The sequence below is a fragment of the Ovis canadensis genome, chromosome 4 (assembly GCF_042477335.2).
Source record: "Ovis canadensis isolate MfBH-ARS-UI-01 breed Bighorn chromosome 4, ARS-UI_OviCan_v2, whole genome shotgun sequence".
Taxonomy (NCBI): Eukaryota; Metazoa; Chordata; class Mammalia; order Artiodactyla; family Bovidae; genus Ovis; species Ovis canadensis.
The window spans coordinates 84,320,710-84,345,949 of NC_091248.1; positions in this window are offsets into that span (position 1 = coordinate 84,320,710).

Here is a 25,240-nt window from a genome sequence, read left to right on the forward strand (position 1 = left end):
GTTGCCATTTCCTTCTCCAGTGCATGAAAGTGAAAAGTCAAAGTGAAGTCGCTCAGTCGTGTCCGACCCTCAGCGACCCCATGGACTGCAGCCTACTAGGCTCCTCCGTCCATGGGATTTTCCAGGCAGGAGTACTGGAGTGGGGTGCCACTGCCTTCTCCTACACCTGCCATGGTCCAGCTGGAGTCACTTTCACGTCACAGTAACGGTAAATAGCATACAATCTGGTTTGTACACAGGCATAATTCTATTTATTAATTGCCAATTTCATAACAATTCATTTCACTGTCCATGCCGGTTACACTTTTGCATGTTCAACAAGGACAGGAAAACAGGGCCAGCTGCTCTTTTCCCTTAGTCCACCTGCTTCCTGGCTGCAGCCAGGGCGGAAGCCACTCTTAGTGCTCTGACAGAGACTGGCTGCTCGCCCACAAGCTCCATGTCCTTTCCTCTTCGGCACATAGCTCGGTTTTCTTTCCCAGCCTCTTTTGAAGTTAGATGTGGCCATGTGACAGAATTTCAGCCAGTGGAACATGGATGAAAGATACCATAGATATCATAGATACCATTTCTAAGGCTGGTCCGTGAAGACTACTCACATGAGATCCTGTGTGCACTTCCCCCACCTGCTGGCTGGAAGTGAGGGATTCTGAAGTTCCTAAGGGGTAACAGAGATTCAATACAGAGGGACCCTGGATTCCTGACTCATCATGTGAGCCGCTGCAAATATTAATGTCCACATTGGACTGGGTTGTGAATAAGAAATGTCATTTTATACTCTTAAGCCCAGTGATGTGCTGGAGCTGGCTTATTCTGACTTGTGAAAACCAACTACAAAATTTGGAGGAATTTTGCAAGTCAGTTGTTAAATACAGTCATTACTAAGAGTTAAGTTTTATAAACTAACAATTAAATTTTATAAATTACATTTATAAAAGGTAATAATACTCAAAACCTATCCCAATGAATTTTACTGTATTTATTATTTTCTGTTCTTGAGGTTATTTTTGTGGAAACACTGTGTAATGAGAGTGTTACAAATACCTCTTTCCAACTCTTCATTTAATGATGTCACATTGCATCTTGAAATCAGTCACAGCAGCAGAATTTACACTATTGTTGTTTCGTTGCTAACTTGGGTCCGACTCTTTGCAACCCCATGGACTGTAGCTCGCCAGGCTCTTCTGTCCATGGGATTTCCCAGGCAAGAACACTGGAGTGGTTTGCCATTTCCTTCTCCAGGGGATCTTCCCCACCCAGGGATGGAACCTGCATCTCCCACATTGGCAGGGGGATTATTCACTGCTGAGCCACCAGGGAAGTCCCTAGAAATTGGCAACTACTACAAACTGGGCTTTCCATCCACCACTAGGGATGGAAAAAGTTAAAATATTTGCCAGCACACCACTCTAAGGCTCATCTGTTACAGGAGCAAATACTTCCCTAACACATTGACTTTCTCCTTTAGGAAAAGACAGCCTAACAGATTAAATGCATGTTAGCAAAATGCAGTTCAGCATAAAGGAAAAGCAGCTGCAGCGCCCACGGCAGCAGCCCAGAGCCACGACACATGAAGGGCCACACCAACGCTCAACTTGCTCAAGCTGAGTGTCAGTGCATTGCATACGTGAGCACACTGATCTTTAGAGCATGAGAGTGTGATGACCTAGGCCCAGCAGTTGTCACTGCCTGCTTCCACATTTATTGGGTGACAAGTGTAAATAAGAGGGAATGGAAACAAGGCTGCTGAGTTTCCACCCATAGCTCTTGCCGGAGAATACGAAAGGGAAGATGCTCTGTGTTCCTGCCCACATTGTTTGAGGAAGAAAATTTCTCCATGTTTTACTCTCAGCAAAAGCCTCTGTTTTGGCACCAGTGTCTGGAATGAACCCATGCCGAGTAGAGAAGCTGAGAGGGTAGGAAGTCTGTGGCCAAAGCTGATCATGGATCACAGGTGTGAGGATAGCAGGCTTTGAGCCAGAGCCGGAGCGACAGTGTTTGAATTCACCAGGTTTGCACATGGCAAATGATGGAAATAATTATCCTTTGTGGAAGCCTTAATATTTCACTTAGAGGAAGGCAGGCAGATCCTTGGGCAGCATGGCCCTCCTCCGCAGGATATAAACTGCTGAAGTAGACCCCAGAGTGCAGGGCCATTTGCGAGAGACATCACGCAATTCACAGGACATTTCAGTGCAGACACTGAATGAACTAATTCTGCTAATAGAGTATTTGATTTAATGGCACATTAAAGGGGAAAGGGGAGCGCGGAACACATTCTTCAGCTCAGCAGCTGATGGGTTACTGTAGATATCCTAAGTGAAGGAGCCAAATTTTCCTCTGCCTGCACCAGAGCAAGAGGGTAGCAGGAACAGACACGTTGTAGGCTGAGTTTTGGTTCAGGAGCTCGGAACAGAAATCGTCAGGTTAAAGCAGTGCTTCTGCACAGAGGTTATAATGACTGGCTGGAAAAACTGACCCACACAACGGCAATGAGTTTCTTTCCCTTTTTGTTAAAAAACAAAGGTTGCCAGAGCAGAATAAAATAGAACTAGGGGTCACTTAGGATCATCACTTTTCCTTTCTGAGTCATTTGTTTTTAGCCTTTTACCCTTTGGTTCCTTCTGTCATTTTTGAGTGCTTTCAATGTGCCAGGCTCTTTACATGGATTCATGGGCATTTACTTTTATGGGCTTCCCAGGTGGCACTAGTGGTAAAGAACCTGCCTGCCAATGCAGGAGATGTAAGAGACCTGGGTTCAATTCCTGGGTCAGGAAGATCCCCTGGAGGAGGGCATGGCAACCCACTGCAGTATTCTTGCCTGGAGAATCCAAGGGACAGAGAAGCCTGGCAGGCTCTAGTTACCATGTAACCGCTGGAAGGAGATGCTATTTTCATCCTACTTTACAGATGCATAATCTGGGGTACAGAGAGGCTAAGTAAATTTCTCAAGGTCACACAGCTAACTGGGATCCAGGATTTAAATCCAACTCTCTGACTTAGAAGCTGGGTTCTTAACCTGACAAAGTACTATCCTTTCAGCTGGAAGGTGGGGCACAGCAGGACTCAGCAATGTCACCACCCAGAAAATCCTATCAGAAGTGATTGGTTCAAAAAATCAAGCAATAGTATACATATCTCCAAAGATATGTATTTAGAGCAAACCTTTACTTTTTCCATTTCAAATTCAATTTTTCCATTTTTAAACAGTCCTTCCCTAAAACAATCCAGTTGGAGTTTTATGGTAATTATTTTTTCAAGAACACTTCACTTTCCATCTTTTTCTTCAAGATTCATATGTAAACACTAACTGGAAAAGGTGGCAAATTTTAATGGTTTTGGTTTGCTCAATCTCTATTTATGGCCCCCTCCTATTTATTTTTTCATTCAGCTGCAGTGGCCCCTTTCTGAAACTGCAATCTGATCAGATCAGTCCCTTTGATGGGTTTTCCTGTAAAACGTGGGCTGACTTTCCCATTGTGGTGCACTCACCGCAGAGCTCCATTCACCTCTCCTCCCACTTGCCCTCCCTCTCCTCTCACTTGTGTCTCAGGCATTGATCACAGCAAGCTCCTGGGAGAGTCTCTCTTCCTGCTCCTTTCTTTGACTGGATAACACACAATTCTTGCTTCTTTGAAAGCAGCTCTGTGTCATCTCCTCCAAAAGTCCCCAAGGACTTCTTCATCTCCGTGCTCTACCTGCGTTTGAGGTTGCTTCTCTCTGTCCCCATAGAAGCCTGGGTTTACATCTTTCATGGCCCTTGACCCATTTCATCACCATTACAATATCCTCCAAGCCTGACACAGTCAGGCTTGCATGATAAGTCATCCTCGCATGATAAGATCACCCAGAAAGTCTGATTTAACTGGTCAGAGGTGGACTAGAGTTGAGAATCTCTGGCCTCATTAAGGTTTGCTGACTAAGTGCATGGATAAATGAATGAAAGAACACACTGAGGCACAGGGCCAGAGATTCTGACTCGCTCCCACCAACCCTGGAGACTATGACTCACTCTGCCCTAAAGTACTTAGAATTTGTCTAAGGAGGCTTCCTGGTCGTGCATTAAGTTGGGGACTATTAATCCAGACCCCAAAACTTCATAGATTCCTTGTTTGACTTCAAGAACATGAACAGACTTCCACTTGTCCCAATACACAAATTGGGAAAGATGATTCCTCCCACAGGAAGGGACCTTTTTGTGGAGCTGATGGCAGATGCTGTGAAGTTGTCAGTTCCGACTTAAAAGATACCCCTTTCTACCTTGATCAGCTGGGAGGAGAGTTCAGGTTCCCTGCCAACTAAGAATCCCAGAACCCTTGGTGGTTGGAATGGGTAACAGCACTGCCCAGTGACCACTGATAACACCCTCATGTGCCAAGGAGGAGGTGTAACCGTCATCCTGACTCGGGCTACACCTCCTGCAGAAGTGTTCCGACAGCGCACCCCTGAAGTCCCAGTAGTGCAAATCCCCCACCATCATGGCCGTCCCACCATCATGGCCGTCCTAGGGGCCAGTTCACGGAACGAAACCGCCTCATTCTGCTACTGCTGAGACCTGCAGGCATGAAGAGACCTGTTGCTAAACCTGCACCGCTTTGTCCTCATTCTGAGCAGAAAAAAGCCCAAAGTCGTAGAGATTTTACCTCGCAGAGTCCAATCTCACAGGCTGGAAAATCATCGGAGATCTCTTGAGTTTGAAAAATCACAGATGCATGCTCTGCCTTCCAGCACCAGGCAGGAGAAATGAGACAAACAAGCTTTGAAAATAAATCTGACTCTCTCATGGCTCCCGATAGCCGACAAGTGTTCGTCCATCTGCCGCGAGCACTCACACTGTGAATTCATTGATTTGATAATACTCTAGCATAATTGATTGAGGAGACCAGCTTCTTGACTCGCCTCCATGTTTACTGTCTGATATCTTCCAACACGGCTTTCTCCTCTTTATCTGTGGCGAGGAAGGAGAAACCAAGGACTTTTCTGGCGCTTTCTGATGGGATGACGCTTACACTATTGGCTGTCCTGAGACGGTATGCTTTTTGAATTCTTGAGTGGCAGGAATTGTTAGTTGAGTGCTTCTGTCCACTGACCAATCTTACTCGTCTTCACGATACTGCCTGCATCCACTCTACCCTGGCTGTCCATTTGTATTTATAGGTAATGAGAAATAGCTAGAGATCTGTTGCTACACCTGAAGCCTCACCCTAGTAAGAGGGACATAGCAGCAACCACGGGCTGACACAGAACAATGATAACCACAGAACTGTCACATGAGCCATTAGCTTAGGGAATAATACTGATCTTTCCACTCTGAGCAACCACAACAACCCATCCGCCTCTCTGCAATAGTGACATTCAGATGTCACCACCATTTCATTAAATGGAGTCAAAACAGCTGTGAGGATTGCTGTTTTATTTTATAGCACAAAGTCATCATAACTTACTTTGCAAAGCAGCTAGCAGAATGCAAGTGCAGCTGAAATGGAAAAGCTGACTGCAAAAGGGTGAACTTGAAAAGGGGAACAACCGGGGAGGGGGCTGGTAGAATCTTGAGTTAGCTAGGACCCCTGTGGCTCACTGCAAATTATGTCATATGGTTATTTACAAAGATATGGTTATTTTCAAGGATATAAAGAAACCTGAGCTCTGAAAAATTGATGTTTTTGAACTGTGGTGTTGGAGAAGACTCTTGAGAGTCCGTTGGACTGCAAAGAGATCCAATCAGTCCATCCTAAAGGAAATCAGTCCTGAATATTCACTGGAAGGACTGATGCTGAAGCTGAAGCTCCAATACTTTGGCCACCTGATGCGAAGAACTGACTCATTTGAAAAGACCCTGATGCTGGGAAAGATCGAAGGCGGGAGGAGAAGGGGACAACAGAGGACAAGATGGTTGGATGGCATCACCGACTCGATGGACATGAGTTTGAGTAAACTTCAGGAATTGGTGATGGACAGAGAAGCCTGGCTTGCTGCAGTCCACGGGATCGCAAAGAATCTGACACAACTGAGTGACTGAACTAAATTGAACCACAGGACAAGTTAAGCTTGACATCTAGTAAACAGATACGTAGATACTAAGGTTCAGTTTACCCTTTGATAGATCACTCTCTGGCCACTGCTAGAAGCAGAAGCTCAGACACTATAGCCCTTCCAATGCCCTTCTCCCTGCCACACTCAGTCCCCACCCCGATGCAATGTCAGCCTCCACAAGGCACGATTTGCAAGTGTTGGAAGGCACGGCAACCTCTTCAGCTGGACAGCATGGCCAAGACAGTATAGCTAAGTGGTTAAGTCACTGACTTTCAAGTGAAACTGGTTGTATTTGCATTCTGCCTGTCTGGCTTAGTAGCTGTGTCATGGGGAATACTACTTAACCTCCATGTCTCAGTTTACTCATCTGTAAAATGAGCTTCACAAGGAGAGCAGTTCTTGTCAGTGCCTCATCCTTACCCTCAACCCAACTGCTTCCAACTGTGTTCCTTGCCCTAAGCTTTTTCTGGTGGTCAGAGCCTGCTCTGTGGTCAGCTGGCAGGGTGCATACACCAGAAGATTGAGGCTCCCCAGGAGCATCTCAATAGGTGAGAATGGGAGTTGGTATATGCACTGGTGCTAATACATAAATACCACAGCTTCCCTTGAGTGGGACAACTCTAAGACACAGGCTCCATGCCACCTCCCCGATCGCCACATTGGATCAATCTGCAGTTGACATCAATGGTCACTTGCTTAATAGAAAACCCTTGGTTAACTGCCTCTTTTCTTTGTCTCGCTATCCTACTCACCTTCTGGGGTTTCCTAAAATCATTGTCCAGATAATTTCAGAGGGTACGTTTTCTCATTGGTTTTGCAGAAGCCTGAAGGCTGTCTTTTTCTCATTGGTCTCGCCAAGAGAATGTCTATTTCTAATTGGTTCCCCCCACCCCAGTAGATGTGCTTTTTTTTTTTTTAAGCCCATAGTCAGGGAGACCCTGCAGATCTACATGAGATTTTCCCATTCCCAGATAAATTTGGTCTCTCTTCACAGCCATCCTCAAAATCCAACAATAAGCCTTCACAAAATACTGTAAGTTTCTGTATATCTTTTTTATACAAAAATATCCTAGCATTACCATTTGTAAACTCCCTTGTTAGGACAGTGAATTAAGTTACATGTTGCTATTTCCTTTTTGAAACTGGTACACTCAGCCCCACATTAAGTTTCGATAATGTGGTGGATCAATACCACATTCTGATCAAGTAAACCACTTGCTGTCTCCAAGAACAGCACAGCAAATTTTTAAAATCACAAAATCCATTTTATTCTTGACTTCCAGTATATAATTGAGAATATTTCAGGGGAAAAAAATCTGTGAATCAATTTTGCTCTCTTAACCTTGTAGGATCTTGTAAGAATTTAGGCATTCAAAAAATGAGCAGCTATACCCCAAAGGTTTAGAGTTCCTTGGTAATGATATTCATTGGGAATTAGCAGCTAATCATGGGAAGGTTGAAGTATAGAGCTTGTTAACACATTTTACTGGAGCAAAGGTGTTAGTGAAAGTAGTATTTGCATTTACTTCTCATCAAAGCTAAATGAAACTGGGAAGAAGAGTCAGCTCAGGTTCATCTTATGGAGGAAAAAAACAATTCAGAGCACATAGTTTCTAAGTAGAAACTCACATAAGAATGACAGCTGATAGTATTATTAATCCTCATTATTTTAACTTCAGTCTTTGTTTGGGTCAGGACATCTGTGCAGAAGGGTATCTGTGGACTTGGGTGCCTGGGACCCATGCATGCTTACATAGTGTGGTCAGGGCACTTTGCACAGGCCACCAATCTCTGATAGCAGAGCTAGCGTCAACTCACTCTGCAGAGCTGACTCCTCTCTGAGGGGCCATGAGAAGTCTGGCAATTCTGATGTGTGTCTCAGGGTAACATTTATTCCAGTTCTTCCCCTTTTTTTTTTATCAGTTCAAAGTCAGACCTGTTGCAGTGTTGATGGGCCAGCACCATCCTTAGGGAGCATTCACAACCTCTTTTCTTCCCATTGAAGGATCTTAGGGATGCCTAGTAGACAGCCTCTTATTGGAACCAATGAGGCCCACATAAAGCTTAAGAGATGTTGACAAACCTGCTCTTGGCTTTTGTAAAATTTCTTCCTCTGTTGTCCTGGACAGCCCCATAACTTGTCCACGGAAAGGGCTGCTTCAGAAAATTGCACTCTTTATGGTGGCAATTCAGTCTCACATTTGAGTCCTTGATGGTAAAAGGTATTTAAATTTAAAAGCGTATTTTGATATAAAGTCTATGGAAACCCACTCCCTCCCAGTTATCTGGATATTCTTACCAAGCAGAGACCTTGGGGCTGGCTGCTTCATGCCTATTTCATTTTCCCATTCAATCCATTTTCACTGAAAAGGAGACATAAGCAGTGAAGCCAATATAGTTTTATTGGATCCAATGCACTGCCACTAAAACAAATATATGTACACTCAGGCCAATACACTTTTATTAAAACAAATAGAATTTAATTCAAACCAGCATTCAATACGTTTTCTCAAAGCAATGAAATTAAGCTCTACCAGTTCTTCTGCTCAATATGTTTCCCCAATCAAATCCATTTGAACAAAGTGAAATATATTTATCATAGATAACACAGTTTTATTAAAAACAAATTCACTGAAACCAAGTTTCCCTTTGAACTGATAGATAAAAATCCTAACCAATTGTACAATTAGATCATAGAACAGATGTATTTTTACTTTAGCAAAAAGCATTTCTGTTCAAGTTCACTTTGAAACACACTAATGAATAATAAAAGTTGCTCCAAAAATGTCTTTAACAAAGTATTTTCTCAAAAGTATGTCCTTCGGGGTTGAAGTACAATCTAGAAAACAAAAAACATTTAGGGGAAAAAAAAACAGTGCTGGGAATATGATTACAATAAGTTCAGATTTGTAATAACTAAATTAAGCCTACTCACATGTACTTAGTGTGAAGTTATTGGATGTGTGTGAACACATAAACATGCTTGGGGACATACTGTAGCTGTGTGGATCTGCCTGCAATGCAGGAGATCCCGGTTCATTTCCTGGGTCAGGAAGATCTGCTGGAGAAGGGATAGGTTACCCACTAAGGTATTCTTGGGGTTCCCTTATGGCTCAGTTGGTAAAGAATCTGCCTTCAGTGTGGGAGACCTGGCTTCGATCCCTGGGTTGGGAAGATCCCCTGGTGAAGAGAAAGGCTACCCACTCCAGTATTCTGGCCTGGAGAATTCCATGGGGTCGTAGAGTCGGACACATCTGAGCGACTTTCACTTTGCTACTATATCCCATTATTCAGAGAAAAATCTTCCTTATCAGTGCTCAAACATATAAATTCTCTTCTATCTGAGGTCCACTAGGGACTACCATGCTTAGGGCAAACCTGAAGGAATGGGAAGTAGGATATGTGTATGGCTCCTTGGAAGCAGTTTCAATCTTGGTGCTTAGATCACAAACCACCTTCGAATCTTCTGAATTGTGGAGAGGGAGAACCACTTCTAAATGCTATGCACCTCCCCCCCTTTATTATTATTATTATTTTTTAATTAGAGGATAATTACTTTACAATATGGTGGTGGGCTTTGCCAAAAATCAGCATGAACTAGCATTAGATACACCTTTGTCCCCTCCTTCCCCCTCCTGCCCCGCCCCCACTTACCTCCCTCCCCATCCCACCTCCCTGCGTTGTCATAGAGCATTGGCTTTGGGTTCCTTGCATCATACATCAAATTCCCACTGGCTATCTATTTTACATATGGTAATGCATATGTTTCGGTGTTATTCTCTCATATCATCCTACCCTCTCCTTCCCCCACTGTGTCCTTTTTCAGAGCAACAAACTTACTACATACAAGCAAGACTATCCAAATGCATTCCACCTCTACCCCAGGCCACCATGCTCCTGCTGTGAGCAAACCCTCAGGTAAAGCAGCGCATCTAGGGAAATTGGAACCCTCCCCATCAGGGAACATTAGGGATCTAATCCGTGGCCAGTATGAATCCCATATGTCTGTTTCTGCAGTGATCCCCACTCTGTCTTCTCTGTCTCCATTCTTCCCTGAGACTACAGGTCCATAGAGACAAAAACAAAGAATTCTATTCCCTTCTTGAAGCATCCCAGGAAATACTCTCTAATCAAGACTGTGGGTTCCCATCACTCTTTCCTCCTTCCTGCCTAGAAGAGTACAAAAGGTACATGCAGGTTGTGCCCACAAGTCATCGGGCAAGTAATTCATTGACCTCTAGAGCACAGTGACCTTGAATGAACTGGCTGTCCCTCGCTGAAACACAGTTAGTCACAGAGGATCCCTGGAGAACAGTTAGCCCCAGATGATCACTATGGAATTATTTATAAAGGTGAAATGTTAGATATTCAAATATTTAGCACAGAAGGAATTGGCCAAATATATTGCAATACTATCTTCTTGATGTATTCTATAGTACTGATACCAATACAATATTGCAAGCATTCAAAGTGATGTTGTAGAGAGATTCATGGAGTGGGAAGTGTTTATGTTATATGATTAAATTTAAAAAAGTTTCACAAAACATTATGTGTAATTATTTATTTTTGTAAAGTAGACATGTGTGTCTATGCATAGATAGAAAAGATGGAAATGTTAATAGTGGTTACCTAAGTGGAGGAGTTATCATTTTCTCTGTTTTTAATCTGTAATTGACAAGTTCCCTACAATACACTCATATCACTTTTTATATAGGAAAATTTTATTTTAAAAGTGATTATTTTTTAAAGGATAATGTTGAGTCCAATCTAAAATGTAGTGACCAATGGACCTGGAGGAATCAACCTGCCTGACTTCAGACTATACTACAAAGCTACAGTCATCAGGACAGTATGGTACTGGCACAAAGACAGAAATATACATTAATGGAACAAAATAGAAAGCCCAGAGATAAATCCACGTACCTATGGACAACTTATCTTTGACAAAGGAGGCAAGAATATACAATGGAGAAAAGATAATCCCTTTTACAAATGGTGCTTGGAAAACTGGTCAACCACCTGTAAAAGAATGAAACTAGAATACTTTCTAACATCATACACAAAAATAAACTCAAAACAGATTGAAGATCTAAATGTAAGATGAGAAACTATAACACTCCTAGAGGAAACATAGGCAAAACACTCTCTGACATAAATCACAGCAAGATCCTCTATGACCCACCTGCCAGAGTAATGGAAATAAAAGCAAAAATAACAAATGGGACCTAATTAAACTTAAAAGCTTTTGCACAACAAAGAAAACTATAAGCAAGGTGAAAATACAGCCTTCAGAGTTGGAGAAAATAATAACAAATGAAACAACTGACAAAGAATCAATCTCAAAAATATACAAATAGCTCATGCAGCTCAATACCAGAAAAGTAAAAGACCCAATCAAAAAATGGGCCAAAGAACTAAACAGAATTTTCTCCAAAGAAGACACACAGATGGCTAACAAACATATGAAAAAATGCTCAACATCACTCATTATCAGGGAAATGCAAATCAAAACCACAATGAGGTACCATCTCATGCCAGTCAGAATGGCTACTATCAAAAAGTCTACAAACAATAAACGCTGAAGAGGGTGTGGAGAAAAGGGATCCCTCTTACACTATTGGTGGGAATGCAAACTAGTACAGCCACTGGGGAGAACAGTGTGGAGATTCCTTAAAAAACTGGAAATAGAATTTCCACAAGACCCAGCAATCTCACTGCTGGGTATACACACCGAGGAAACCAGAATTGAAAGAGACACGTGTACCCCAATGTTCATCGCAGCACAGTTTATAATAGCCAGGACATGGAGGCAACCTAGATGTCCATAGGCAGACAAATGGATAAGGAAGCTGTGGTACATATATACAATGGAATATTACTCAGCTATTAAAAAGAACACATTTCAATCAATTCTAATGAGGTGGATGAAACTGGAGCTTATTATACAGAGTGAAGTAAGTCAGCAAGAAAAACACCAATACAGTATGTTAACACACACACACATATATATATGTATAATTTAGAAAGATGGTAAAGATGACCCTATATGTGAGACAGCAAAAGAGACACAGATATAAAGAACAGACTTTTGGACTCTGTACAAGGTGAGGGTGGGGTGATTTGAGAGAATAGCACTGAAACATGTATATTATCTATGTGAAATAGATCACCAGTCCAAGTTTGATGCATGAAACAGGGCACTCAAAGCCAGTGCACTGGGACAACCCAGAGGGATGGGATGAGGAGGGAGGTGGGAGAGGGGTTCAGGATGGGAGACACGTGTATACCCATGGCTGATTCATGTCAATGTATGGCAAAAATCACCATAATATTGTAAAGTAATTAGCCTCCAATTAAAATAAATTAATTAATTAAAATAAAATAAAATGTAGTGGCAAATATTGGATCTGGCTTTGTCATCCTTTCAGAAAGGGGCAGTGGTCCATGTCACTTTTTTTTGTCTTTACGTAAGGTTCTATTTGTAGGCTCTGTGCAACTGGTCATCCAACATTCACTTATACAAGAAACCAGGTAATAAATTCCTCCCTGTGTTGTTCCAGGAATCAGTGACTCAGCAGAAAAAAAAGATGCACCCCCGCCCCTGCTTTATTTTGTCAGATGAAATGAAGTCTGTCGCCCCAGATTTTCTTTTGCCTTAGCTCAGAGCCCTGCCTATGGTTCAGATGATCTCATCTCAGATGACTGGGAACATCCAGTGCCTCTGCTCCTTTTCAGGAACTTCAGTTCTACTTTCTTTCTTTTCTACTTTCTTTCTTTCTTTTTTGTTCTTGTTTCTCTTTTTAACTATGTTTACTTATAAGAGAGATTCAGATTTATTTTAGAAATAGATATGAATTACAAAAAAAAATCCAATAGAAGCAAACTTTAAACAAATGTAAATATTTGACCATGATTATGCAAAGAAAGCTCCTGTTGCTTTATTGGTGTCATTGAGTCCCAGCTCCGCTGGGTGAGTGACACCTAAGGAGGAACCCTGAGAGAATGGGGTCATCTCATTTCTCTTGCTTAGGTGCATGATCCTCTAGTCTCCACTGGGCACCGATAGGGACAGGTCAGCTTCCCCGCCTAGGATGCCCACCAGTGGCCTGGAGGCATTGGGCAGTGAGCCCAGGAATGGAAGGCATCCCTCTCCTTCACTGGGATCCTCCTCGCCCCCTTCTGGGAAAGATTTGCTCTCTGGGTTGCTTCATGCACATGGTTCAGCACCTACGGCTCAACTGTGTCCCTATTCTGTATTTTCCTGTGACCCACTGTGAAGATGAAGGATGAGAACGAGAAGGAAGGACAGAGGACTAGTTTGATGACTGGTGATAAAGAAAAGTACAGACAGATGGACAATTAGGGAACAGAAGAGACAACACAGAGTACACAGAACATGTTTATTTAATACTGACATTTATCCAACTGCAGTTAAAACCCAGGTGGAATAATTGTTGTTCATTGTACTGTTTTAGATGAAAATGGTAGAAATAAATGGAACTGTCAAAATTGTAAACCTTCCTGTCTTCATTAAAAATAAGGAGTTAAGAAATGAAAAGCAGTAGGCAGGGAGGCAAGAGTGTTTCGAGATTTGTTGTTGTTGTTATTGTTTTTCCCCACCTAAGGCAACGTTCCTGATGAAGCTTGGCATCCAGGTGCCCTGTTTTCTGCCCTGCTACTAACAGTTACTTCATTTTCTCCTCCTTTGGGAAGGGTCACCTAGAGCCCCATGTCCCACCCCCAGGCCCTCCTAGCCGGTACATCTTCAGAGACTAGTTATTCTCCCTCACTAGCCTTCAAATAATCCTACTCACCCATTCTTCCTTCCAGTCCTGGGGAAATGCCTTCTCCAGAAGCTGTGCATGCGTTAACCATACTAAACCTCTTAATGACCCTTTGAGTGTCTCAGGTGGCGCTACTGGTAAAGAATCCGCCTGCCAATGCAGGAGACACAAGAGACATGGGTTCCAACCCTGGGTCAGGAAGATCTGCTAGAGTAGGAAATGGCAACTCATTCCAATATTCTTACCTGGAAAATTCCGTGGACAGAGGATCCTGGCAGGCTACAGTCCATAGGGTTGCAAAGAGTCAGACATGATGGAGCGTGTGTGCTTTAATGACACTTTGAGGGGGACTCTTTTCCCCATTTCACAGAGGTAGAAACTGAGCTTCAGAGAAGTTGAATAACTGACCCCAGGCTGCACACCTTATGCCAGGACTGAGTGACTGAACTAAGATTCAGAGCATCAGCTGACTCCAGAGAAGCAGACCTGCCCTACACCTAGCTGCTTCCCCAGGAAGTCACATGTATGTCTCCATGTACGTCTGGTGCAGAAGAGGAAACTGAGGCCCAGAGAGGTGAAGCGGCTTGCCCACCTGACCCTGCCAGATAGCGTTTAGCTAATACATTCAGATGCCCAAAAACTGCCACTAAAATGACTGCCAGCATTTTCTAAGAGAAATGACAGTTCAGTTCCAATCTCCTTCTCCATCATTTTTTTAAAGTCAGAGGCATAACAAATAGCATAGCCATGGTTTTGCTTCTCACCATCCTTCATTTCCTCTCCCCGCTCTTGAGTAGGGCTGCCAGTGCACGACCACATGGCTCTAGAATGGGCTGGCAGGAGAAGAAGGAGGCTTCGGAAAGACATGAACTCATGAACTCCAACTCATGTCCTTCCTGTGTCCCTGTGGAATTCAACCTCAGTCTGTTGGGAAGTGACTGAAGTCAATGGCTGTCTGTGAAGGAAAGAAGAGGCCGACACACCAGGGAACTGAAAAGTACCTGGAAATCACATCCCACCTGCCTAGGTGTGGGGAGCCAGCAGGCCAGGCTCCAGCCCTCACATGGGAGAGGGCCAGTCACCAGTTTCTGTCAGATTCATAGGCCTTATCAAGAAGAGAGACCAGATAGAGACATTTACTACTTCTTGAAACATGGAGGTTTAACTGTTGGTCTATTGATAGGGTGGTAGAAAGAAGGTGAACTTGAGAATCAGATTTTGTTCAGAATTGAGACTAAGCTACAGACTAACTACTTGGAAGTTACTTAAACTCTCTGAACCTCAGTTTTCTCATCTGTAAAATGGGACAGTGGCACAGTGGGTGCTCAAATATGTATTTGATGAAATGATACTAGAGGACTCAAAGTCATTCGGATTACTGGTTTAAAATAAGCAGAGTAATCCAATTCCTGTCCATCTGGAATCCAATTACTCCGTGTGGAGTTCTAAAGGCAGCCAAGATCGCACTGGCTGACCATCACTGTTGCTGTTGTTGTACAGTCACTGAGTCGTGTCCAAAGAGCACCACTGAGGACATCCTGAAATCTATCAGATACCTGAGAACTTACGTTGATTGTATTCTGGAGGTAGCACACAACGCACAAAGTCAGCTCTCTCTCTGTTGTTCAAGTTGTTAGACCAACTTGAATTTGCAGGACCACTCACTTATGAGTAATGGTGTGCACGAACGCACACACATACACACATTGTGCACTCGCTCACTCACAGGACCGCAGAACTCACCAAAAGGCAGGAGCGGAGGAGCAAATATTACATTCAACCATCATGAGCACCTGCAGAGCTCAAGAATGCATGTGAGTTTTCCCCCTAATATCCCAACAGGCTAGAGTATTCCTGAGTTTTTAAATGATGTATTTATTATCCAAACACTAGCAGATATCTTCCAGAAATCAGAAGCATTTTGTCAAGAAGGAAAAGGAACTAACAAAACAGAAGACGAGTAGCATTTCTCAGATGTTTACGCACATCGCAACTTCAACAAATACACGCCTGTTCTTGCCTCGTCTGTGATGGCTCTGCCAGCAGAGTGGGTGAAAGGGGCAGATTTCAGTTTTAAATGCCTCCTAATAGCATTTGGGCAAATTAACGTACATGGCTGGACATTGGGTTCCAGTCACAGAATGCTCTTTTCCTGTCAGAAGCTCTGACAGCCCAATGCCAGAATGAAATATCAGTAACCTCTTAACATTTTTCTTGATTTCTTTAAGAGTGAACATGAGACATATTAAGAACAACAAACCAATCATTAAACCCCAATGCGGTTCTCCTAGGAGCCAGCTCTATCGCTTTAATCAGATTACAGACAACTCATTCTCATCCCAGCCATTTATCTTCTTTGTTTATACACACACCAAGTGGCATTCTTCTTAGCATCAAAAAAATGGTAATCAAAATTGAGGACCACAAAAGATCTTTCATTATGTATGGTGTTAAGTAACATCTATTTGCTTTCATTAGTTTCCAAACAACAAGTACCTTGGTCCTGATTAAACCTGGCATGTGTTAATTACATCCGAGGTCCAGGGTTGTTTTGTCTACAATAAAGGATGACTTAAGAATAAAGCCGGAGCTGAGATTTGAGGTTCCCAGGCCTCAGGAGTCACCTGCCTCCAAGCACTTCTTCAGTGAAAGTTTCCAGCCTCAGAATGGCAGTCACAAATGTGAGCTTGTCACAGAAAGTTACATTTTTGGAGGGTTTTGTTTTGGTTTTAAGCGCTTGGCTTTATCACCCGTTTTATAGGCTGGAGTTAAATAGCAGCACAATGCAGTTTGCTCTCTTACTGCTCAGCACTAACAGCCATCATAAGCCATAATTAGAAGTAAAACCACCACATAAATAACATGGCAAAAAAATTGCCACCACGACAAGCCAGTCTGTGGCTCTGGGAAACTCCAGCAGGTCCGGGGTATCCATCATACTTAAGGGGCATTGCGTGTTTTAGCCCATATTTGTCTTACTAAAGCCAAAATGGGAGCCATTTAGACTTTCAAAATAGCTCTTAAAAATAGACAATGCAGGTTTAAACAGACTGCTACTGAGTGGGTTGTAGAAACCCTTCGCTGGGAGGCAAGGACAGCTGCGAGGGCTGGGAGGGAGAGGATGGGAACCAGCAGGGAGGAAGGAGAAAGAGTGGCTGGTGAGGAAGAGGCCCGTGGACTTCCCTGCTCAGGGAGGTCTGGATCCCTTTCACCACAGAACTGAGAAGTTCCTGCACACATCACAGAGCCAGAAGGTCACCTTTCCACTGGGGGAAAGTGAAGGCCGGTGGCCTTGCATAGCTTGTTTCTGTGACTTATACTCAGTGATGAAGTAATAACAGGAAGGCTAACATTTTTGTACATTTTACTTGGTTTTTGTTAATTCTCTTAACAGCCTTAGGAAGTCAGAGAAAATAGTCCTGCCCTTGGACAGAGCAACAGGACCACCAGTCTGCTTTCTGCCTTTACCTGTCCATTTGCAGAGTCAGCTGGTATTAACATAAGGAATTAACATAAGGGCACCATACAAATAATTAGAAAGAAAGAAAGAAAGTGAAGTAGCTCAGTCATGTCCATTTCTTTGCGACCCCATGGACTGTAGCCCACCAGGCTCCTCCCTCCGTGGGATTGTCCAGGCAAGAGTACTGGAGTGGGTTATCATTTCCTTCTCCAACAAATAATTAGAAGCATTTCCTCTTTCCTGATTTAGCCTCCCTGTCTGGCAACCCACTCCAGTGTTTTTGCCTGGAGAATCCCAGGGACAGGGGGAGCCTGGTAGGCTGCCGTCTATGGGGTCACAGAGTCAGACAAGACTGAAGTGACTTAGCAGCACCAGCAGCAGCCCAGGGGTTAGGAAACAAACTAGAGTAAGCCAGAATGGAAGGAATATGGACAGTGGTTTTTCAATGTGAATCACTTGAAAACCTGATTTAAGTACACGTACTTGCCTTTAAAAATGAAGTCATATGTAATTTTCTATGGAAAAGCCAGAATAGTTAAGGTCTCATCTTCATATAGGATGAAAGAAACATTCCTTGGAATGATCTAAAAGCCCATGTGTTCTCTAAAAAAGGATGATTTGCTTTCTCCTTTTCTTTCTTATTTTGCAAAATCAAACAAATAAATAAAAACAAAACAAATGCATCAAAAACTCTGTGTTGAGAGTTTTCAAAGAAAAAGAAAAAAGAAACATTTTGTCTGTATTAAGCAATGCATTTACTGGAATAGCCCTCTATATACACCCGTGGATACCGCAGTTCCATTTCACATGTGGATTTTTGTCTGCATTTATATCTCTGCAGACCACATATGGCGTGACACCGACATTTTTTAAATTAAGATATGAAGTGCTCATTTTTTTTTGCGGACCTGCTATATTCTAACAAATTTACTACACGTCTCAGAAAACACATAGCTTTGCCAAAGTTGGTGAGCAGCCCAGCATGGTTTATCTCCAGCCCACAGCTCTTTCCCTGAATTCAATACTGCAGGCACAATTTAATGCAAACCCAATTTATGACTTAATGCTCTAGGGACCGTAGTGGGAGATTGTTACATTATTCTTTTCTAATCCTATTTGTGTTTTAATTTGCTAAGTCTGTAATGAGGTGCATGCCTTGAATAGATTCAAGATCTTTCACATCGCTTTTGACTTTGTTTAATATAATAGATTTTACAGTTTGCATTAAATACCCAGGTGCTACGGTCAGTATTACCTCTTTATTTTCTCAACTAGAGTGAATAAAATTACACCATGAAAGTAATTGTGTACATGTTTCCTTGTTTATTGTAATGGTTTATTTCCTATTATAATTCTTGATTCAAATTACATCTAGTTCTCCAAAAGTCAATTCACCATGGGCTCTTACTTCCCCCCTTTCCATACAACTGTTAGTCTCTGAAAACAATGCCGTTCTGGCTGACAGTTGATTACTTGAGTAACAGTAAGTTTTCTAGTTGAAGTTATGATACTTCAGTTAAATGGAAGGGAATAAAATGAGGAAGTAAAAAGGGAGGAAGGGAAGAAGGCAGGGGAGGAAGGAATGGGAGAATGAGGGAAGGGAGGGAAGGAGGCAGAAAAGGTGCTGTGTCACCGTACACTGACTATTTTATTCCGATATTCAGCTGAAATGCGCCATCCCTAATCAGAGCTGCACCATCACCCAAATCCACAGTGTGTCATTTGCTGTCCATAACTGTATTATAGCCAATTATAGCTAAATTCTCTGTTCTGTATGCACATTCAAAGGGAGTCTGGAATGCATTTTGCTATTTTCTGAATCCTATTATTGCAGACATGTTTATTACATTCAGAAGATGGCTTTCTGAAATTACATTGGAATTGTACAACCCACCTGCCATTTACAAACAAAAGGATTTAAACATTTCTTAACAAGGAGAAAGTTCATTGAGCTCTTTCCTGGTAACTTTTCTCATGTTATTTTCTTCCACGGCCATTTTTGTAAGACTCATTGCTCAAGCCTCTATATTTGTAAAAATACTTAAGTTCTCCAGCTAAGGTTTATTTTTAAATTGATAACAATACAACTGGTCAAAAAAGGAGTTGCAAATTGGCTGTTGAAAACTGGGGTAGATGCTTGTGACAATTTTTATTGAAATTTTTCTCAGGCTATGTATAAAGGGATTGTAAAAGGGACTCTAAATTATATGTATACGATAGCTCTGAAATCACTCTTTTAGGTTGCCTGTCAAAAGAAAAAAAATTCAACTTATGTCCTTAAATTTTATTTGGGGCCATTTTAAGAGGCAAGTGAGTGGTGTTAGAAAGACACATTATGTCTATTTGAAAACAGAGCACCTCATCATTAATTATTAAGGGAGAAATGAAAGTGTTTCTAAGCCCAATGCTTTTCTTTTCCCTTCTCCTGAAGTTTATTCTCTTAAATCCACCCCGACCCAAACCTACTTTATTACTGGTGTTTGCCTCTAAGAGCCAAGGGATATTACTACCTTTTTATTTGCTATTTTTACAGGACCCAACAAAGTGCTTTTAAAATATATAACCACTTAATTCAAGTCAAGCTTCTTCAATACTCCTTTCATTCAAGCCCTTTCTAATTTGTTTTCCTCCAGCCAGGAGCCCAGAGAAGACACTGTGATTTATGTTTTCATTTATTTATTTTATTTTGGCTTTTCATTTAAGAAAAGAGTTTCTGCACACCCCCACCACCCTCAATTCTGCATCATCTCAGCCTACTCCACCCTTTTGTATCTGGAACATTAAGATTTTCTCAAGGCCAGACTTTGGAGTATTAAATGGATTTCTTCAGAGCTTTGACCACAGTCGGGAGGAGGCTTGGCCTGGGGTGCTTCTGGAGACATCAGGGGTGGGGGGGTGCTCCTTACACCCCTCAGGGTGGCAACACCCCAGTGCATGACATTGCCATCTTCTTAAGGATAGGCTCTATCTCTTTTTTTCCTTCAACACTTCACACCATGCCAAGTACACAGCTCTTTAGACAGAGCCCTGAAAGAACTCAACCTTTCCCCAGTGATAAAGAATGCTCTGGCACGGAGCTTTAATTACCATGTTATTGCTCAGATTGACATACTGTTTTTGTTTGGGCACTAGGCATGGGATGGAGGAAACTTCTATACGACATTTAAGAGCTTGGACTTGAGAGTTTAGAGCCATGGGTTTGTGTCTCGGTTCCACTTCTTACGCAGTGGGCTTGAGTGAGTTATTCCTCTCCAAACTGATTCGCTGATCCAGCCTGTCAGTCAACAAAAACTTGTTAGGGACCTACCCTATGCCAGGTGCTAAGTTAGGTACAGTGGATAACAGGTAACAAAACAGGCATAGTTCCTGACTGCACTGATCTAGCGAGGCCAACAGATGGGTAAACATTTACCATGAAATGTGTCAGGCAGAATAACAAGGGATTACAGGAACGCCTTCTGGGAAAACCTGATCTATCTCAGGGGTAAAGAATCAGCCTGCAACACAGGAGCTGCAGGAGACTCAAGTTTGATCCCTGGGTTGGGAAGATCTCCTGGAGGAAGAAATGGCAACCCACTCCAGTATTCTTGCCTGGAGAATCCCATGGACAGAGAAGCCTGGCAGTCTACAGTCCGCAGGGTCACAAAGGGTTGGTCAGGACTGAAGTGACTTAGCATGCATGTATAATACCTGCCTCATGGGGGCACTATGAGAATAAATGAGTTAAGGTACAATGGTCCCCTGCATTGCTCCCACAGGAAGTGAAATCTGTGTTGAAAAAAAAAAAAATTGGAAATGGATTAAAGATCTAAACGTAAGACCAGAAATTATAAAACTCCTAGAGTAGAACATAGGCAAAACACTCTCCAACATAAACCACAGCAGGATCCTCTATGACCCACCTCCCAGAATATTGGAAATAAAAGCAAAAATAAACAAATGGGACCTAATTAAAAGTAAAAGCTTCTGTACAACAAAGGAAACTATAAGCAAGGTGAAAAGACAGCCTTCTGAATGGGAGAAAATAATAGCAAACGAAGCAATGGACAAGGAATTAATCTCAAAAATACACAAGCAACTCCTGCAGCTCAATTCCAGAAAAATAAACGACCCAATCAAAAAGTGGGCCAAAGAACTAAACAGACATTTTTCCAAAGAAGACATACAGATGGCTAACAAACACATGAAAAGATGCCCAATATCACTTATTATCAGAGAAATGCAAATCAAAACCACAATGAGGTACCATCTCACGCCAGTCAGAATGGCTGCTATCCAAAAGTCTACAAGCAATAAATGCTGGAGAGAGTGTGGAGAAAAGGGAACCCTCTTACACTGTTGGTGGGAATGCAAACTAGTACAGCCACTATGGAGAACAGTGTGGAGATTCCTTAGAAAACTGGAAATAGAACTGCTATATGACCCAGCAATCCCACTGCTGGGCATACACACCGAGGAAACCAGAATTGAAAGAGACACGTGTACCCCAATGTTCATCACAGCACTGTTTATAATAGCCAGGACATGGAAGCAACCTAGATGCCCATCAGCAGATGAATGGATAAGAAAGATGCGTGCATATACACAATGGAATATTGCTCAGCTAGTAAAAAGAATGTATTTGAATCAGTTCTAACGAGGTGAATGAAACTGGAGCCTATTATACAGAGTGAAGTAAGCCAGAAAGAAAAACACCAATACAGTATATTAATATATATATGGAATTTAGAAAGAAGGTAATGATAACCCTGTATTCGAGACAGCAAAAGAGACACAGATGTATTGAACAGTCTTTTGGATTCTGTGGGAGAGGGCGAGGGTGGGATGGTATGGGAGAATGGCACTGAAACATGGAAAATATCATATATGAAATGAATCGCCAGTCCAGGTTTGATGCATGATACAGGGTGCTCAGGGCTGGTGCACTGGGATGACCCAGAGGGATGGTACGGGGAGGAAGGTAGGTTCAGGATGGGGAACACATGTACACTCATGCCAGAGTCAAGTCAATGTATAACAAAACCAATACAACATTGTAAAGTAAAATAAATAAATTAATTAATTTTAAAAATTGGAAACTGATTATTGTCATTATTGCTAAGTACCACCCCAGGATTACCAAAGAAATTAACATTGGAGAACCAGATAGTTCTTTTTTTAATATAAATAACTAAATAGTAATGTCGTCTGTAGAACATTAAAGTAAATTTGGAGATAGTGAAATAAAATTAATAGGCTCTCTCAAGTAAAAGTTACTAGCAATTGAGTCTTTATCAAACATCAGCTTCTGTAGGGCAGAAAGGATCTGACAGCTTGGTTCTCCCCACTGATAAAGAGGACTCATTCTCCCCATTGATCCTTAGACATTTTCAGCAGCAGAATTCTCCCCCAAAGCATTCTTATCAGTTTATGAAAGGTAATAACATTTACTTTCATTTAAAGAGAGCCAGGAAGAATTTTTAAATAAGTATTTATCCATTGGGAATTGTATTGTATTTGTTCATGATAATTTCAGAAATGAAATTCCCACAAACTTTGACTTTATCTGCTGCTAAACTGCTAAGTCGCTTCAGTCGTGTCCGACTCTGTGCGACCCCACAGACAGCACCCACCAGGCTCCTCCATCCATGAGATTTTCCAGGCAAGAGTACTGGAGTGGGTTGCCATTGCCTTCTCCAATTTGACTTCACCTGCCATCCAACAAAATTGCGCTTAGGAGACCATGGTTCAGTCCATAAAGTACAGTGTCTTGGTGGATGCAGTGGTAGGTAATGAAGCTCTCCAACACAATTTCTGAAAATAATTTAAAAAACAATAATCAATCATTAATGAGCATGATCTTTGATTACTTACATCAATGTCACAAATACCTGCAGATAAATCATCTGTTAGTTGGAACAGAATTTGTCTTAGAAGAGAGAACAGTCTTCATTTTTGCAAATACTTGATGGTAATTTTGGTGCCTTTAGATGGGGTCCAAGACAATTGTTCTGCTTAGTAACATAGGAGTAACATTAGTGAAATGCTCTGCTTAGTGATTTTGTGTGCTGTGAGCAGCCTAAGAAGCAGAGAGAGGGGATGGGTATTTTGAGGGGTAGGGACAAGGCAGTTGATGTTTAGGAGGAGAGCTGCAAAGACGTTACCTTTATGTGGTTATGATAGAGGCAATATTACCAAAAATGATGTCCAGTATTCAATTTTTAGTTAGCAATCTGCCAAGCTGGATTGCTAAGTAACACTTGCTACATGTAAGCACACAAATACACAGAACCTGTCACCATTGGTCTCTCTCTCTGTTTTTTCCCCCCATAGGTCTCTTTATATTGTGTTATATGAGTAGTTATGGAAGCTCTCAAGGAAACTGAGGGTGTATTGGTGACCACAGGGCAGAGAAGATGGATCAGCCTTGGGATCCAAGCAAGATCCAGAGGTCCGCAGTTAACAACGTATTGAAGGAAGAGACCCCCCAAGAACACAAGCCCCCAGAAAGCCACAGAAACCATAGGCAAGGTAGTGATACTTATACATCATGTGAACATGGACATTTTAGCCTGTTTCACCCCACCTGGGCTATGGTGGTGTTTAGTCACACTATTGTATCCAACTCTTTGTGACCCCATGGGCTGTAGCCCACCAAGCTTCTCCATCCATGGAACTCTCCAGGCAAGAACACTGGAGTGAGTTGCCATTTCCTTCTCCAACCTGGGCTATATGTCTACATATAAACTATAACAACCCTTTGATTCTCCTTTCATTGGAAATTCTTCCCAAGGCAAGGTAACCTGAAAATTTAAACTGCTATACTGGATGAGCCCTCATGTCAGATTTTGGAGTAACTGACAAGTTGAAAAGACCCATGGATCTACTTTTCAGATTTTCAGAGATACCAGCAAATGCTCCTTTGCATGCTAGTGGTACTATCCCTTTAAGATGAATTCCCTCACTGTCATCAATGAATGGTTTCTGATCTAATGATTAATTGATGGCAAAGAGTCTCTAATGACCTAATAGCTCATTAGGGTTGACTGAGCCAGGAGGAGTCTTTGAAAATGTTTTTTTACTCCACTGTGAGGCTTTGTGAGTTTTCCTGTACATACATCAGACCACAGTCCAGATTATTAAACTATATGAAATCACAGCAAGAACAGGATTGACCTACAACTATAACTTGGTAGGATAAAGGCAACTAGTGAACCCACATGACAGAGGTGTAGAACACTGCCAAAAGTATATGATGGGAAACTAGAGAGAGATTTGCTGGGAGCCAAATGGGTTCCCAATAGGTGATATGCCAAGAATTAAACTGTCACCATGATAGTGTGGGTAAACTCACCTTTCATTCATCATCTAATAAATTCATATTTATTAAATGCATATCACTAATATGGTGTGTTTATATATATATAATATCAATTTATACAATTGCAATGGTCACCTCACATATAAGAAAATAGAGCCTCTGACAAGGTAGGAGGCTTGAAAGAGTTATATAACATTTGCTTTATACTTATAGACCAGGTCAGCAACAGATCTGGGACTTAAATCTAGGTCTCTCTCTAAAATTCCTGCTCCTTTATTTTTCAACACGTTGTCCCATAGCAAGGTTCAGCAACTCAGGCATCTTATTTCTTGTCAAATGTTTGCCTCTAAAGATATAGGGAAAGGTGATTACTGTTGGTATTCATTTTTAAAAAGCAGTCAATTCTGGTAGCATGAATCATTAAAATACCCAGGTAAGTTCCAGGCCGTAGTGCTGAAGAATTCTCATTCATCTCTTCTTTCCTGCACGGAGGCCGACATTCCTGAGCTTTCACGAGGATGCTCTGTGGATGGATGAGCTCCCATCCTGGCAACAACCCTCGTCTGCTGATGGAAATGAAACTGCCGAGAAACAGGGAAAGAGATGAGAAGCAAGGATCCTGGCAGACTGACCTTACAGTGCAGAGGTGTCTCTAATTAAATT